The following is a 16,676-nucleotide window of genomic DNA, read 5'->3' as shown; positions in this document are numbered from 1 at the left end:
TCAGAAAATCCCTCCTTATTTCCAGGTTGAATCTCTCCTTGATCAGTTTCCATTCATTACTCCTTGTCTATCCTTCAGGGACTTTGGAAAATAGCTTGACCCCTTCCTCCTCTCCATGGCAGCCCCTCAAATATTGGAAGATGCTATCCTGTCTCCCCTGGTCCGTCTCTTTACTACATATCCATGCCCGGTTCCCGCAACTGTTCATTGTATGTTTTGGTCTCCAGTCCCTTCATCATCCTGGTTGTTCTTCTTTGAAACACAGAAACATAGAAGATTGACAGCAGAAAAAGACCTCCTGGTCCATTTTGTCTGCCCTTATACTATTTCCTGTATTTTATCTTAGGATGGGTCTATGTTTATCCCAGGCATGTGTAAATTCAGTTACTGTGGATTTACCAAGCGTGTCTGCTGGACGTTTGTTCCAAGCATTTACTACTCTTTCAGTCAAATAATATTTTCTCACGTTGCTTCTGATTTCCCCCCCCAACTAACCTCAGATTGTGCCCCTTTGTCCTTGTGTTCACTTTCCTATTGAAAACACTTCCCTCCTGAACCTTATTTAACCCTTTCACATATTTAAATGTTTCGATCATGTCCCCCCTTTCCCTTCTGTCCTCCTGACTATACAGATTGAGGTCATTTTGCACTCTTTCTAGAGTCTCAACATCTTTTTTATAGTGTGGTGATCAAAACTGAGATGCAGTATTCTAGGTGTGGTCTTACAAAGGCTTTATAGAGTGGTATTAGAATCTCCCTTGATCTTGATTGTATCCCTTGTTAATGTAGACAAGGCTTCAATATTTTATTTATTTATTTGTCAAACAATTATAGGATGGTAATTTGTATAAATACAGTATTAGAAAAGTAATGAAAAAAAGGAATGATAGAAGACAATAGAACAGTAGGACAGGTATGGTAGGCACAATGGTGCACTTATGCACATCCCTTACTGACCTTTTAGAAAAGGGGGAAAGGTCAATTGTAGATAGTCTAAGGCTAAAGGTTTTGGGTTTAGGAGTAGAAACCACAGAGCCAGGTAGTGCATTCCAGGCGTTGATCACTCTGTTGCTGAAGTCGTATTTTTTGCAGTCTAGTTTAGAGCGGTTGACATTTAGTTTGAATCTATTACGTGCTCTTGTGTTGTTGTGGATGAAGGTGAAGTAGTCGCTAACTGGAAGGACATTTTGGTGTATGATTTTATGAACTACAGTGATCCCTCATTCTTTGCTGGGGATGCATTCCAAGACCACCTGTGAAAAACAAATTTCCGTGAAGTACAAGAAAGATATTTTTTTATGTATTTAAAGAGTATTTGGACTTTTAAAACCCACCCTATGCATTAAACAGTCATCATATAATGTATCTCAGATGGAACTACATGTGACATCCTACCAGTTTCTTTAATAGAGTACAGTACTACTGTAGAAGAATTTTATGAATTTTTAATGGATTTAAATTTTTTAATGGATTTAATGGATTTAAGCCCCCTTTGAAATAGCGAATCTGCGAAAGATGAACCGTGAAGTAGCAAGGGATTACTGTACAGTTAAGTCGGAACAGAGACGACAGAGTTATATGTAGTCTATTCGAAGAATTTTAAGTCTGGTGGAATAAGGTGTTTTGTTGCGGGAAGAGGAGTGAAGGACTCTTCTTGTGTTGATGTCAGATATGCAATGTGTGTTCCATACAGGTGAGATGCATTCTAAGATTGACCTGAGAAATGTTTTGTAGCGCTGGGTACCAGTTCAATATTACCAGACAAGAAGATGTGAAGGATTAGGTTAACAACTCTTAAAGCCTTTTTGACAATGTTGTTACAGCGAGCTCTGGGGCTCAGATCATTGGATAGGAGTACTCCAAGGTCTTTGACAGAGTGAGCGTCATCAATACGTTCGATGGCAATAGGTTCGATAGATCCATATACCTCCTGCAGCCTCGTAATGGTCAAGATAGGAACTGAGAGTTCCCTTTTACAGGACGTTGTTTCAGCAGTATGACGCCCTTGGTCTTTATGGCATTAAGGTGACCACCAGCTGGGGCAAAATGTTTATCTTTCTCTACTTTCGTCCTTAAGTGCCCATTATTCCCAACTAGTATGTGGAGGAGGCTCTTTGTACGTAGAAGTGAAATGTTCTCCTGCTCCTTCAAGCAACTGGAAGCATTTCCAAATATATCAATGCACACAATAATCTCCCGTTCTTTATTCCAGGGTGTTATGATGCCAGTGTTTTGAAGGATCTTTCCTTCCTGCTGCTGCATTTGCAGACATTATTTGCTTGTTTGTTTGGTGAGGAACACTAAATAACAGATTAACAGCTACAGAATAACAGAATTGGAAGGGACCTTGCAGGTCATCTAGTCCAACCCAGTGCCCAAGGAGGAGACCCTACATTGTTTCTGACAGAGGACAGTCCAATCTCTCCTTGAAAGCCCCCAGTGATGAAGCTCCCACAACTTCCAAAGGCAACTTCTGTTCCATTGGTTGATGGCTCGCATGGTCAGAAAACCTCTCCCTATTTCTAGGTTGAATCTCTCCTTGTTCAGTTTCCATCCATTGTTCCTTGTCTGGCCTTCAGGTGCTTTGAAAAACAGCTTGACTCCCTTCCTCTCTATGGCAGCCCCTCAAATATTGGAAGATTGCTATCATGTCTCCCCTGGTCCTTCTCTTCTCTAGACTACCCACGCCCAGTTCCTGCAACTGTTCATCATATGAGCCAGGGTGGCACAGCAGGTAGAGTGCTGTGCTGCAGGCCACTGAAGCTGACTGTAGATCTGTAGGTCAGCGGTTCAAATGTCATCACCGGCTCAAGGTTGACTCAGCCTTCCATCCTTCCGAGGTGGGTAAAATGAGGACCCGGATTGTGGGGGCAATATGCTGGCTCTGTTAAAAAGTGCTATTGCTAACATGTTCTGAGCCGCCTTGAGTCTGAAGAGAATGGTGGCATAAAAATTGATTGAATGAATGAGTGAGTGAGTGAGTGAGTGAGTGAGTGAGTGAGTGAGTGAGTGAGTGAATGAATGAATGAATGAATGAATATGTTTTAGCCACCAGGCCCCTAATCATCTTGTTTGCTCTCCTCTGCACTCTTTCTAGAGTCTCAACATCTTTTTTATAATGTGGTGAGCAAAATGGCTTGCAGTATTCTAGGTGTGGTCTTACCTAGGCTTTATAGAGTGGTATTAGTACCTCCCTTGATCTTGATTGTATCCCTCTTTTAATGCAACTAGGATTGTGTTGGCTTTTTTTTGGCCACCACTGCACACTGTTGGCTCATGTTTAACTGGTTGTCCATTAAGACTCCAAGATCCCTCTCACAGTTACTGCTGTTAAGCCTGGTTTCACCCAGTCTATCTGTGTACTTTTGGTTTTTCTTGCCTGACTATAAGATCCCTTGTAAAGTTTGTAGAGAGAAAATCCTATTTATTCTTCATTTTTCTCTAATCGCAAAACGTGTGTAAGACCAAGAGCAGTTTAAAAAAAACCAAAAAACCCAACGCATCCCCAAAGGCTGCGGTCAAAATGTGAGCACAAATGGAGAAGGAAATGATAGTGAGGAAACCAAAACCCTCAGGTGCCAGTTTCTTGTTATAAATGGAAACAATTTTAAGGGAAAGAGGAATTTAACCAAACTGAACATTTTCCAAGGCAATCAATTACCCAACGGACCAAGGGTAGCATATGTTATGTTAATGCTGTGAATGTTAATTGTGCCATTAAATCTATCTACGATTTGTAAATGAATAAAATATAAACTTTTCGACACAAGAAGAACAGTCTGTCAGTGTTTATTGTGCCCGCGTGACTTCTTAACATTTAGAGCAAGCAGTTCTTTCGAAAGAGGGAACCTCTTTTCCCCATATTTGGAGGCGGTTGTTGAATTGATCAGGATGAGTCTGGGCAATAAAGCCATTGTGCTGAAGGAGGGGTGGGGTTGTCAATAGGGGACGAGTGTTCACACTCCATGGCCCCATCTGGGGCACTTTCAACTGTCAGCATTTCCTGCAGTGGCCATTGCTGATTGAACAATGCTGGGAGTTGAAGTCCAGCAAGGCACCTGGTTACATGGCTGGTAAGCCACACCCACAAAATAAGCCACGTCCACAGTGTGGTAGTAAAAAAAAAATTAGCCTTTCACTGCACATCACCCTTCCAAGGTCTCCTGAGCATTCTTCTTTGTGGCAGTCCCAAAAACTGTGATGGTGAATCTATGGCACACGTGCCACTGGTGGCACATGGAGCCATATCAGAGGGCATGCGAGACTTTGCCATGTTTCAGCTCCAGCTGATTTTCAGCCCTGGGAAAGGCTGTTGTGTCCCCTGGACGCTTCAGAGAAGCTTCCCTGAAGCCCCGGAGGCAAAAAATAAATAAATCTCCCAATGGACAAAGTGGAAGTTTGGAAAAACACACTTCCAGTTGGCCATTATGCTGTTTTTTGCACTCTGGAGGGTTCCAGGAAGCTTCCTGAATCCCCGGAGTGCACAGTCGGCAAAACGGAAGTGTGTTTGCCTGAATTTCCAGTTTGCCTGTTTGGGCATTTTTCACCTACCAGGCTTCAAGAAAGGCTTGTACTCATGCGCAGGTGGCAGTGCTGGGGCTGTGCGCATGCATGGGTTGGAGGGAAGGGGTGAGGGCACATGCACACCACCCCCACGCACCCATTTTGGCACGTGAACCAAAAAAGGTTTTCTGTCAATGCCCTTAAAGCAGTGATTTTCAACCTTTTTTGAGCCGTGGCACATTTTTTACATTTACAAAATCCTGGGGCACACCACCAATCATATATAGAGATTTGAGTTCTTTAAGAAGATGACCCTTCAAGACGCCATACAATATAAATAACATTGTGATGCATTGTGATGCACTGTACATCACCCTGTGTGGGGGCTTCTTATAAAAAGAAAAAGGTCAAATATCTATATACACCATCAGGATAGACGTAACCAGCTGAGGCTGAGGCTTCATCTAGTGGTGGCAACATTTACCTCCAGTCCTGACCAGGATTAGAAATCGGAACCATGGGGAGGACTAGCAGCTTCAACTACTCGCCGCGGCCACACAATGACAAGTTTGCGGCAGCCCGAGCAGGGACCTTCCTGGGTGTGGATGAGAGGTGGCCTGCTATTGGTTCATGGCTAGTGGTCGGGATGAATCCTAGAAGGTGATTGGTCAGTGAGCGTTCCCTGTGCCTCCACTCTTCCTGTCGCTGATAGCTGGAGGGATTGCGAGGGGAATGTTTATGTTCGGATGGAGGCGGCTGGCGGCGGGCCGGATAAATGACCTCCATGGCTGTATCCGACATGCGGGCCGTAGTTTGGGGACCCATGTTTAATTTCCCCATGGCACACCTGACCATGTCTCAGGGCACACTAGTGTGCCACGGCACACTAGTTGAAAAACACTGCCTTAAAGTATTGGAACCTCATATCACGTCTCCCCTGGTCCTTCTTTTCCTTAAACTAGACATACCCAATTCCTGCAAGCATTCTTCATAGGTTCTAGTCTCCAATCCCCTAATCCACTTTGTTGCTCTTCTCTGCACTCTTCACCATATATTTTTTTGTATCGTGGTGACCAAAACTGGAGGAAATCGGGGTGGCGCAGCAGGTAGAGTGCTGTATTGCAGCCCACTGAAGCTGACTGTAGATCTGTAGGTCAGTGGTTGAAATCTCATCACCGGCTCAAGATTGACTCAGCCTTCCATCCTTCTGACGTGGGTAAAATGAGGACCCGGATTGTGTGGGCAATAGGCTGGCTCTGTTAAAAAGTGCTATTGCTAACATGTTGTAAGCCGCCCTGAGTCTAAGGAGAAGGGCGGCATAAAAATCGAAATAAATAAACAAACAAACAAACAAACAAACAAATAAATAAATAAATAAATAAATAAGGAAAGAAAGAAAGAAAGAAAGAAAGAAAGAAAGAAAGAAAGAAAGAAAGGCTTTATAAAGTGGGACTAAGACTTCACGTGATCTTGATTCTACCCCCTCTGTTAACGCAGCCTAGTAAATAGCGGGAGTCGTTTTGGGGTCTTCTGGTAGGTGCTCGTGTAATGATGCCGCTTTCCCCTTCTCTCCCTTCAGCCCTTTGGGGGAAACCACAGAAGAAAGAAATGAGGCCACTGCACTACCCTGCCTTGCCCGGGGAAGTCCCAAGGAGCCCGGTTAATGATTTATTAACCTGAGCTACTTTCTGACACCCTACTTTTCATTCCTAAAGATGTCTTGTTTCAACCCCCCCCTTTTTTTTAAAAGAAAAGATTGACACAGCTGAAGAGATGAACAGATTCAGTTCAGCTGCAGCCTGAATGACTGATAATGAGATATTTTCTTTTCTTTCTTTTTTTTGAATTTTTCCCCTCCACCATACACAAATTCAGACAGTGTGTGTGTTTGTGTATACATACATATATACATATACACTGTATGTATCTATATTCAAATTCCAGTGAGGGTATGGCTAGCTGACGAGGCCAGAACAAGACCGAAATAGACCTATCCTAGTCTCCCTTAATTTTCAAATTCAGCAAAAACATGTGACACACACACACACACACCATCCAATATTACAGAAATCATACACTGCTCAAAAAATAAAGGGAACACTCAAAGAACACATCCTAGATCCGAATGAATGAAATATTCTCATTGAATAGTTGGTTCTGTACAAACTTGAATGTGCTGACAACATGTGAAATTGATTGTCAATCAGTGTTGCTTCCTAAGCAGATTTCACAGAAGTTTGACTTACTTGGAGTTATATTATGTTGTTTAAGTGTTCCCTTTATTTTTTTGAGCAGTAGTATATATAAAAACACATTTCTTATCATTTAATCGAAAATTCCTTTCTCTTGTGGCCCCCAGTCTGTTTTTTCTATCCTTCTCTCTCAAACTCCCCTCTATCGTTCATCAACTCCTCCTTCTATCTACTTGCACCTTTACTCGTCCTCCAGTTCTCTCACCTTCTCTTCCTCTCTTTCTACTTCCACCCTCTTAAACCTTTCCACGGTATCTCCCCTCTCAAATTTGCAGACTGGTATACTATAATTCTCTTCTCTTCTTCCTTTGCCCCCCCCCCCAAGTCTATTTTTTCCATCATTCTCTCTATAATGAGATGCTTTCGATGTTGGGAGGTAAGAGTGGTCTGTGCGCAAATTTGGGGGTCGTCTCGGCACCAAGGTAGGTAGACAGTCCTGGTATTCCTTCCAGCATGCAAATCTACAGGAGTCAAGTGATGGCTTGTTTTGTTCCAGAGTCTCTCCAGGGCTTCAGCTACTTCATTCTGCATGCAAAAGCTCTTTTTAGCCCTTGCAGAAATCTCTCTTGGGTGAAGAATTTAGAATAGTCATACATTACGCTGGAATATGATTAACTGCAGCCTTTTGCTTACCTGCACGGGATCCTAGCTATTAAGGATTGCAAAGAATGGCCTCAGGTCGACATTATTAAAGAAATTAAAGAGACCAGTCCTAAAAAAAAGCGTAGCTTAAGATGATATCTATCATAACTGTATCAATTTGACATGATGAGATGGGTCTCAATTTTGGCATAGCCAGAAATGACCATGAATAAGGCATAGCCATGATTTAAGGCTTAAACAAACTATGTTCTCGCTTGGTCCTTAAGATATGCCTTTCTCCGTTATCGTTTGTTTTATTTATTTATTTGTAACATGCCTTCATTATTTTTCATTATGCCTTCATTATTTTTACAAATAATTCAATGTGGCAAACATACTCAACACACCTTCCTCCTCCTATTTTCCAGCTCCTAATTAACGGCCTGATTTAATTCAAAGGTCTTATGGCATCCTTACTTAATCTTTGAAGTGTGTGTGTGTGTGTGTGTGTGTGTGTGTGTGTGCCTGACTGCCTCAACATTGTTCATCTGCTCCTTGTGATGCACTACTTTTTACACAGTTTCATATACATTGCTCAAAAAAAATAAAGGGAAGACTTAAACAACACAATATAACTCCACGTAAATCAAATGTCTGTGAAATCAAAGTGTCCACTTAGGAAGCAACACTGATAGAAACATAGAAACATATAAGTCTGACGGCAGAAAAAGACCTCATGGTCCATCTAGTCTGCCCTTATACTATTTTCTGTATTTTATCTTAGGATGGATATATGTTTATCCCAGGCATATTTAAATTCAGTTACTGTGGATTTACCAACCACGTCTGCTGGAAGTTTGTTCCAAGGATCTACTACTCTTTCAATAAAATAATACTTTCTCATGTTGCTTTTGATCTTTCCCCCAACTAACTTCAGATTGTGCCCGCTTGTTCTTGTGTTCATTTTCCTATTAAAAACACTTCCCTCCTGGACCTTATTTAACCCTTTAACATATTTAAATATTTCGATCATGTCCCCCCTTTTCCTTCTGTCCTCCAAACTATACAGATTGAGTTCATTCAGTCTTTCCTGATACGTTTTATGCTTAAGACCTTCCACCATTCTTGTAGCTTGTCTTTGGACCCGTTCAATTTTGTCAATATCTTTTTGTAGGTCTCCAGAACTGAACACAGTACTGTATTCCAAATGTGGTCTCACCAGCGCTCTATATAAGGGGATCACAATCTCCCTCTTTCTGCTTGTTATACCTCTAGCTATGCAGCCAAGCATCCTACTTGCTTTCCCTACCGCCTGACTGCACTGTTCACCCATTTTGAGACTGTCAGAAATCACGACCCCTAAATCCTTTTCTTCTGAAGTTTTTGCTAACACAGAACTGCCAATACAATACTCAGATTGATGGACAATCAATTTCACATGCTGTTGTACACATTCAACTTTGTACAGAGCAAAGTATTCAATGAGAACATTTCATTCATTCTGATCTGGGATGTGTTATTTGAGTGTGCCCTTTATTTTTTTTGAGCAGTATATTTTGTTTTTTCCCAACTCTCAGTATCTCTGCATTTCACCAAATGGTTCTTTCCATTCTTACTATCTCAAACTTCAGGTCTTCTGTTCTAAAGTGCAACACACACACACCCCAGCTTTGGAAGGATGCAAACTTGAAATGGGTTTCGTTCTCTTTCAGAAGAACACTAAACCTGTGTTCCAAAGACCCTGGGGGATTAAGTGGAGAAGTGGGAGGGGTCTCTTCAGCCTTGGTCTCTTCAGCCTTGAAAGATGGTGTTTAAGGGGAGACTTGATCGAAGTGTATAAAATCATGCATGGGATAGAAAAGGTAGAGAGAGAGAAATTCTTTTCTCTGTCACACAATACTAGGACGAGGGGACACTCCCTGAAGCTCACAGATAAGAAAGTGAGGACAAATAAAGGGAAATATTTCTTCACCCAGAGGGTCGTTGGTTGATGGAATTCCCTTCCAGAAGAGGTCGTGACAGCTGTCAGCCTTGATAGCTTCAAGGCAGGATTAGACAGATTCATGGATGCCAAGTGTATCAGTGGTTATTGAAACGGATGTCCATGTGCCACCTCTATGTTGGTTGAGGCAGGCAGGATCCCCTTGAGTACCATTTCTTGGGGGTCAGGGGAAAGGGAGGGTTTTGCCTTCTCTTTCTGCTCAAGATCCCCATGGACAATTGGTGGGCCATTGTGTGACACAAAATGCTGGACTCCATGGGCTTTGGCCTGATTCAGCAAGGGCTCTTCTTAGGTTCTTATGTCTCCCGTTGTGCACTGCAAGTGGCTACTTTACCCTGCTCATCTGCGGCTTAGGATAATCTTGGACTCTCACTGGTTCAGAGCGCTGGCAGGGGAAAGACAGGACTCATCTACTGCCAAAGTCTTATGCGGTAGCACACAGAAAGCAGAGGGCAAAACCCATCTGCTGTGGCCTGCAGGTAGAGCTCTTGCTTTGCAATCAGAAGGTTGTGAGTTCAATTGTAGGTAGAGGCAGAATAGAATAGAATAGAATAGAATAGAATTCTTTATTGGCCAAGTGCGATTGGACACACAAGGAATTTGTTTTTGGTGCAGATGCTCTCAGTGTACATAAAAAGAGAAGATACGTTTGTCAAGAATCATGGTTACAACACTTCATGATTGTCATAGTAGTCAAATAAGCAATGAGGAAGCAATCCATATTAATAAAAAATTTAAGGATACAAGCAACAAGTTACAGTCATTCAGTCCTAAGTGGGAGAAGATGGGTTACAGAAATGATGTGAACAAACTAGTAGTAATAGTAGTGCAGACTTAGTAAATAGTTTGACAGTGTTGAGGGAATTATTTGTTTAGCAGAGTGATGGTATTTGGGGAAAAATGTTCTTGTGTCTAGTTGTCTCAGTGTGTGGTGTTCTTTAGCAACATTTTGAGGGTAGGAGTTGAAACAGTTTATGTCCAGGATGTGAGGGGTCAGTCAATATTTTCTCTGCCCACTTTTTGACTCGTGCAGTATACAGGTCCTCAATGGAAGGCAGTTTGGCAGCAATTGTTTTTTCTGCAGTTCTGATGATCCTCTGAAGTCTCTATCGGGTCTTGTTGGCCTGCAGAATCAAACTAGACAGTTATGTGCTTAGGCAGGGGGTTGGATAGATGATCTGAAAGGCCCCTTCCAACTCTGTTAATCTCTTAAGGGTGTGCTTGTGCCTGCCAGTGGGTGCCAACCTACTTCTAAACGGTGACCCTGGCGAAACAGCTGGTGAAAGATCCAGGCTGATACAGTACTTGCTTTTTCAAAAGGCAACTGGACTGTCTTTCTTTTTCTTTAAAGAAGCTGGCAGATATGGCTCTGTGTGCCACTTGTCGCACCCGTGCCATAGATTTGCCATCACTGTCCTATAACATTTCAGACATTTCACTGTCCGGTCTCTTCTTAGAAAGCTCCCATGATGGAAAAGGAAGGAAAGGAAGGGAGGGAGGGAGGGAGGAAGGAAGGAAGGGAGGGAGGGAGGGAGGGGAGGGAGGAAGGAAGGAAGGGATGGGAGGGAGGAAGGAAGGAAGGAATGAAGGAAGGGAGATGAGGGAGGGAGGGAGGGAGGATGGAAGGAAGGGAGGGAGGAAGGGAGGGGAGGGAGGAAGGAAGGAAGGAAGGGAGATGAGGGAGGGAGGAAGGAAGGGAGGGAGGGAGGGGAGGAAGGAAGGAAGGGAGGAAGGGAGGGGAGGGAGGAAGGAAGGGATGGGAGGGAGGAAGGAAGGAAGGAATGAAGGAAGGGAGATGAGGGAGGGAGGGAGGATGGAAGGAAGGAAGGGAGGAAGGGAGGGGAGGGGGGAAGGAAGGAAGGGAGATGAGGGAGGAAGGAAGGGAGGGAGGAAGGAAAGATAATGGAGTTGGAAGGGATCCTGAAGGTCTTCTATTCCAGCCCCCTGCTCAAGTTGGAGATCCTTTAAAAAAAAAATTATTTACTGAATTTTTTTTTTAAATGAAGTACAAACACATAAAAAAACAAAGACATAAAAGAAAAAAACACTACAAAGACATAAAAAAACAATCACATTAAGCACATTACCATCTTCTCATTTTACATTTCTGTTACGTCGAAAAGAGGCGGGGGGGAAATCTAAGCATATGTATCCATCTACTGTATTATTAGCCTATCACTACCATAGGTTTCATTGGCTTATTATTTACAATTTCTGTTTGTTTCTTTGTTTCTTTTAATTTCTAGTCACTTGTAAAAAAAATTCCCATACGGTAAAGAAATCCTTCTCTTGTCTATTCTGTAGTTCGTATGTGAGCCCAGTTATTTCAGCACAGTCCGTCAATTTATTGATTATCATTTTTCATCCTTCCAGGTCTGTGCGAATGCTAGTCTTGGTGGCAGTTAATATACGAACAGTAAAGTAATAATTTGCTTTGGTGTAGTGTCCCTTTAAGAATTCCCAGTCAGGAAGTCTCAGGTCTTAATTCTATATCACATTCTGTCATTTCTTTTAACCAGTCGGAGATCCTATACCATTCCAGACAAGCGACTGTCCAGTATTTCCTTAAGTGCCTGACTTCTTTCCAGGTGAAGGAGGTTTTGTGAACACTTCAGATGAATCTATCATGTTCCGGGGGACCATAACTTTCCCACCAGCTGGAGCAACGCACCTTCTTTATGGAGAGCCTCAGAGTTTCACTATAAAACTGTCAGCTTAGCCAGTTCATTGGCTTTATTTACACAATGGCTGCATCTCTGCTCACTTGCTGGCTCCCATCTGGCCATGCCATAAAAGATCCTGGCAGCCACTTTATTTTGTGTGTTGCCCTGAAACTTGTCTTCATTGTTTTTAATATGTTTGTGAGTGACATAGGGGAAGGTCTGGTAGGGAAGGTTTGCCTATTTGCCGATGACTCTAAAGTGTGCAATAGGGTTGATATTCCTGGAGGGGTCTGTAATATGGTAAATGATTTAGCTTTACTAGATAAATGGTCAAAGCAATGGAAACTGCAGTTTAATGTTTCCAAATGTAAAATAATGCACTTGGGGAAAAGGAATCCTCAATCTGAGTATTGCATTGGCAGTTCTGTGTTAGCAAAAACTTCAGAAGAGAAGGATTTAGGGGTAGTGATTTCTGAGAGTCTCAAAATGGGTGAGCAGTGTGGTCGGGCGGTAGGAAAAGCAAGTAGGATGCTTGGCTGCATAGCTAGAGGTATAACAAGCAGGAAGAGGGAGATTGTAGTAGATCCTTGGAACAAACTTCCAGCAGACGTGGTTGGTAAATCCACAGTAACTGAATTTAAACATGCCTGGGATAAACATATATCCATTGTAAGATAAAATACAGGAAATAGTATAAGGGCAAACTAGATGGACCATGAGGTCTTTTTCTGCCGTCAGTCTTCTATGTTTCTATTGTTAAGTTAGCTTTTTCCCAACACCAGCAAGGCCTTAGAGGGATGTTAAGGCAGCAGTCCTCAACCTTTTTGGCACCAGGGAACAGTTCTGGGAAAGGCAAGGAGCGTGCATAAGCGCACCATTGTGCCTACCGTCCCTGTCTTACTGTCCTATTGCTCAAATTTACCTGTAGCTACTTTGCTTTTGTTTATGTTTAGCAATTGCATTTAGACTTATATACCACTTATTAGTGTTTTTACAGCCCTCTATAAGTGGTTTACAGAGTCAGCACAATTTTCCACAACAATCTGGTTCCTCATTTTACCCACCTCGGAAGGATGGAAGGCTGAGTCAACCTTGAGCCGGTGGTGAGATTTGAACTATTGAACTACAGCTAGCAGTTAGCTGAAGTGGCCTGCAGTGTTGCACTCTAACCATTGCGTCGCCCTGGCTCTTTACCAATACCTGCTATTTTGTACATGTTTTTGACAAAAATAAATAAATAAAATAAATAAAAAAATTTAAAAAAGATATTTTTTCCATTGACTGGGGTTGGGGTGGAAGTGCAGATGGTTCACCACATAACCTATATCAGGTTTGTCAAAGTGGCAGTCCATGGGCTGGGTGTGTCACACGCAGGCCACACCCAGAATGCCACCGCAAAGGCAAAAAATGTAGTGATACATCCCAATACATCACCTGACATGATGGAGTTGGACACCTGTGGCTTTGATCCAGAGGTGGGCTGCTCAGGTGGAACGGTGATGTGTGCTCGCCCCCGTGGCTCTGAGTGCTGGCGGAGTCGGGCACAATTATACTACTGCACCTGGGCAGGTAGCAAAAGGTAGCCATGGGTGCCCCTGAGTGTCCGCGCGCGATTTCGCTTTCTGCCCAGGTGCATTAGCATAATTGCGCTGGACTCCACCAGCACTCAGAGCCACGGGGGCGAGCACATGTCGCCCTTCCACCTGAGCAGCCCACCTCTGCCTAGACCCCACGCGTGAGCAGATAAAGCCTCCCTCACTTGGCCACTGCTTGAGTGACCCGCTTCTCAACAGGTCATGGACTGGTACCGCTCCTTGCCTCAGAAGTTGGGGGCCCCCATGTTAAAGGTCTGAGAGAGTCAGAGGAGGAATTAGAACCCAGGTGGCACAGTGGTTAGAGTGCGCATGCGCGAAAACAAAACCACCACCAAACTCTCTCGCACATGTGGGTCCCCTTGCATGTACAGAAGCAAAAACATGCTGGGACATGTATGTGCGCACACAAAAGAAGTGAAGTTGTGCGTGCAGTGTACTGGTAGCAGCGGGAATTGGAATCCATTCCTGGTCAGTTTCCCCACAGAGCAGAGAGGGCAGTAATGGTCTAGGATGCTTTGATCTGGACTCCTGCAGGGGACTGGATTGGATGGCCTCCGGGGGCCCTTCCCAATTCTGTGATGTTGTTGTTGTTATTATTATTATTATTATTATTATTATTATTTATTAGACTTGTATTTATTCATTCATTCATTTATTCGATTTTTATGCCGCCCTTCTCCTTAGACTCAGGGTGGCTTACAACATGTTAGCAATAGCACTTTTTAACAGAGCTAGGCTATTACCCCCACAATCTGGGCCCTCATTTTACCCACCTCGGAAGGATGGAAGGCTGAGTCAACCTTGAGCCAGTGATGAGATTTGAACCGCTGACCTTCAGATCTACAGTCAGCTTCAGTGGCCTGCAGTACAGCACTCTACCTGCGAGGACCCAGGGTGGCTCACAACATACAATACAAAACAATATGAATACAAATCTAATAGTTAAAACAGTACGCTAAAATCCCATTATGTTAAAACAAAAAGTCAGTCTACTCAATCACATCCGTACATAACATTTAATGGTCAGAGAAGAAGGGGGCATGATCTAGTTGCCCCATGCCTGGCGGCATAGATGGGTCTTAAGAGTCTTACGAAAAGCAAGGAGGGTGGGGCAGTGCGAATCTCCAGGGGGGAACTTATTCCAGAGGGCCTGGGCCGCCACAGAGAAGGCTCTTCCGCTAGGCCCCGCCAGTCAACATTGTCTGGTCGACGGGACCTGGAGAAGGTCAACTCTGTGGGACCTTACCAGCCGCTGGGATTTGTGCGGCAGAAGGCGGTCCCGTAGGTAATCTGGTCCGATGCCATGTAGGGCATTATAGGTCATCACCAACATTTTGAATTGTGTCCGGAAACCAATCGGCAGCCAATGTAGGCCGCGGAGTGTTGAGGAAACATGGGTTTATCTGGGAAGACCCATGACGGCTTGCGCGGCCGCATTTGAAGTTTCCAAACACTCTTCAAATGTAGCCCCATGTAGAGAGCATTGCAGTAGTCGGACTTCGAGGTGATGAGGGCATGAGTGACTGTGGGCAAAGACTCCTGTCCAGATGTTGCAAGAGAGCCTCCTGTCAAGGCCTTTCTTCAGAGCCCAGACCAAATGGCGACTGATTTAGGAGCACCCCGCCTCCTTCCTTCCTTCTCTTCCACTCTTTCTCCTGCCTTTCAGTTCAGTCTGGAACATAATTGGGAGCGGACGACCTCCTTGTTTTCTGCAGTCTCAATAACTAACGGCACGAATAGATAATGATCTTTGTGTCTCAGGACATTCTTTGTCTTTCAAAAGGGGTTAAATTCCCGAGGATGAGCTCGGTGGCTGGGTATTACTTCTGCGGGCAATAAAATGGGAAATTTATTCCAATTTTTGTAATAAATATTATGCGGCTGTATTTATAGTTGCTGAGTGCCAGTGTGGGAGTTACTAAGGGAGTAAATTATGATGCATTACAAGGTTGTTTTTCTACCCACAGTTGCAAATGAGATTCTCCCCAGTGCTGGCAGATGAGACAGATCCAGTCTCCTCTGTGGTCAGGCCAACGTCCCTCCTGGAAAATGATCTGTCTGGCTCTTGTCTCGAAAATAATGGCCAGGAGACCTTTTTCTGTGTAATGAACTCATTTTGGGCACAACTGAATTCTGCACCCAGTTAATTTTTTTTTCTGATTATTTAGGAATATAGTTGCCATTCCATAGAGACTGTACTGTAGCCTGTAAAACAAGACTCGCTAAAGATTGATAGCAATAGCATTTATAGCATTTAGACTTATATACCGCTTCACAGTGCTTTTACAGCCCTCTCTAAGCGGTTTACAGAGATGAAGCATATTGCCCCAACAATCTGGGTCCTCATTTTACCCACCTTGGAAGGATGGAAGGCTGAGTCAACCTTGAGCCGGTGGTGAGATTTGAACTGCTGAACTATGTCTAGCAATTAGCTCACGTAGCCTGCAGTGCTGCACTCTAACCACTCCGCCACCCTATCTGAATAGTATCTACCTCCGTGATGAGATTTGTTAATTAAACAAAAAATCTTCTGAAGACTTACACTGATCTTAGATGCATTTGGGGAGCAGATGAGACCGATAAATCCCAAACCTAATAATATTAGCTGGAATTCTAAACTTTGCTAATGCATCAAAATCACCCTGTGAATTCAAGCAGGAGTTTTAATTGAATCTACTGCCAGTTCAGTTTTAGATGAACCAAATTCCTCTTGCAGTAACTCAAGTGGATTAAAAACCTACTGGCAATAAGTATATACTAATCTATCCCTATTTGCTTATGCAGTAAGTGTAGGGGCGAAAAATCACCGCCAATTATCCATCTGCGATTGTTCCAAAGAATAAGATTGCCACATGAATAAAGATCCAGATTATGTTTCTACCCAACTTTTTCCCAAATGTGTCCTTGAATTGTCCAGAATCATATGATGGGGGTAGTGTACAAGAATTACCGTAACTAACAAAATAAACAAAATAAAATTCTGCTATTGCTCAAAAGGAAGCCAGTATTTGCCATAATCTTCAAGGGGCTGCATGATAATTTTCCAAATTTGCTTAAAAGATTTTATAGTGTGTCCCTC

The 16,676-nt window shown here is 43.3% G+C and overlaps 1 protein-coding gene across 2 annotated transcripts in view; it reads left to right on the top strand.

The window, feature by feature from the left end:
* RAB26 (RAB26, member RAS oncogene family) overlaps positions 1-16,676 on the top strand; it is a 239,807-nt gene that overhangs the window by 91,548 nt on the left and 131,583 nt on the right. The gene's annotated exons all lie outside the window — the stretch shown is intronic.

This window comes from Erythrolamprus reginae, chromosome 9 (genome assembly GCF_031021105.1).
Source record: "Erythrolamprus reginae isolate rEryReg1 chromosome 9, rEryReg1.hap1, whole genome shotgun sequence".
NCBI classification, from domain to species: domain Eukaryota; kingdom Metazoa; phylum Chordata; class Lepidosauria; order Squamata; family Dipsadidae; genus Erythrolamprus; species Erythrolamprus reginae.
Note: the sequence above shows the minus strand (reverse complement) of the source record. Positions and strands in the feature narration are given on the sequence as shown.